Below are 2460 nucleotides of genomic sequence, written 5' to 3'. Positions count from 1 at the left end.
AATGGGTGGTGGTGCGCTTCAGCCTCTTGTGGTCAAAATGAGTATTACGAAAAGAAACTTCGAAAAATTAGCCTAATTTTCCTCATTTTTTTCACTGGGTTCCACTCACGAAGAAAAAAAATGCTTTTGTAAAACAAAACAAAAATGCATGGAACTGAGTGAAAAAAAATTCTTGCAAAAAAAAATCTTGCAAAATCTTTTTTTCTTGCAAAAAAGGACTCTATTTATATTTCACACTATTTCACGTATGAAAAAAAGTTTGAACTTAAAATGAAACTAAAAATGGATCACCAGAAGAAAAAAAATTCACACTTGCCCCTCAGGGCTTCCATACATCCCAGCTGTTTATGTTTCATCATCAATGAGAGACTGAAACAAAGAGAACAAACTGGATCCAAACAGCTGCCAGCAGCACTGGAGAAACAGTATCACCACCCATTATCATAAATATGACATTAAAAACTTTAAACCTTTTCCAAGAAAAGTGGTCATTTCACAATTCTTTCTGTACAAGTGCCCAGCCTGGCGTTGAGTCAGTTTGTGATTTCCTACATTCGGACAGTTTTAGATTAACTGAACCACCACCAGGTGAGTCAGGAAGATACAGGGCGACTTAATTTGGGGCTTTACTCCGGCTGTTATTCTGAAAAGTCATCGTCCTGAGGACCCAGACCGCCAGGTGCCCTGAAAGTTTCAGTTTACAGTATGTAAACAGGTTTGTGGTAATTTAATTAAAACCTGTTTTGGGATCCAGTTGTGAGATCTTTTTTTGTGTGTGTTGTGTTTCCATTTTGCATATTGTTTAACCAAATACTCAGCAAAACTGGGGTCTCCACAGAGGTACACTGTTGCTGATATCATGATATAATGATATCGTTTATTTTACTGTGTTTCTGGGTTTAGTTTTACTCTCTGTTCTTGTGTTTTCCCTGAAGTTCTGATCGTCTGCTCCACCCTGATTAGTTTCACCTGTCTTTCAGTAGTCCTGCGGTCTGCTCACCTGTTCTCACTTCCCCAATTAGTGTCTCCCTACTTATACCACTTATGCCAAACTTGAGGTTTCAAAACAGGAGTCCACACACCACTGTTTGATGTTATGGTAGCTACATCCATGATTTTACAGTCTGAGAGCAACTGATGTAGTTTAAAGAGAGAGAAAGGTTGCATAGGGTGGTTAGATACATCAAAGAAAACAACACTTTCACACAGGAAACCACTTTTCATGTCCTGTGTGAAACCAAAAGTCAATTTTGTTTGAATGTAACAATTTGTTATTTATGTATGATCATCCTACACTGACATCGTTATGACACAAATGTACTTATTTTAACCTAAAACCTGATCTTTTTTCTAAACCTAAATATAAGTAGCATAGATTTGATGCCTTAACCTAAACATACCATAACATTAACTATGTGTGTTTCAGCTGTGCATCACATAATGTCTGGGCCCCTATTTACAACAGTGTGTCCCATTTCACACATTTCTAATTTGGCTTGACATCATGTTTGGATTTATATTTTTATCGACTCTGAGAATAAACTGAATGAATGAATGAGAGACAAAAAGGGTGCCCTTTCGCCAGAGCGGCAGTTTTTGACAACCTGGGAATAAGAATAAACTGGTTATAACAATTCACTAAATGACTGCATGCTACTTATAAATGGTAAATAGGGTGGTAAAGGTGTTTTTGTTAAGTTATAAGTAAGAAAAAATATCTTGCTTATTGGTTTGACTCAACTGATGATAATAATAATAATAATAATAATAATAATAATAATAATAAAACTACATTTTATTTACAGAGTGCTTTTCAGGGAAAATCAAAGACGCTTTAAATACAGTTAAAATACAAGAATACAAATAAAAACATAATGAGATACGTGGCATAGAAATACAGCACAAAAATTAAACATTAAAGGCAGTTTCGAACAGATGGGTTTTGATGAGTGATTTCAACTGAGAAAGGTCACTGCAGTCACGGATGATCTCCTTTCAGAAGAAGAGTTATTAGAGTTATTAGAGTTTCAGGCACCTCAGACAACAGTACACTGGAGGTAAACACAGCATGATTACTATCAGCTATTACCAAAATCAGTGAGCTGGCACGTTACTTTCTCTGTGTCACCACAGTACAGTTTGTACCTCTGGAGGAACTATGCTGAGCAGGTCTGGTGTGGCGAACCCAGTGCAAGTTTTTAGGGTTAAGAGTGTGAGTTATCAGTCTCCTGCTGCGTCACACAGCAGTGTTTGCAGCCTGCACTTCATCTATCACATAGTACTGTACACTCATCCCTGCATAACCGCTCACACTGAAGAAAAATGCAGGGGAGTAACTGGAAACAAGGCTCTTATGCAAAACGTTTCTAAATCCAGCAACTTCCTGGGTTATTTATCATTGAATATAAGGAACATTTTAGACACTGTTAGTGTTTGAGTTCAGTACTTCATGTGACATTT

Source organism: Plectropomus leopardus, chromosome 4, assembly GCF_008729295.1.
Source record: "Plectropomus leopardus isolate mb chromosome 4, YSFRI_Pleo_2.0, whole genome shotgun sequence".
Classification (NCBI taxonomy): Eukaryota; Metazoa; Chordata; class Actinopteri; order Perciformes; family Serranidae; genus Plectropomus; species Plectropomus leopardus.
This window is presented reverse-complemented; position numbering follows the sequence as displayed.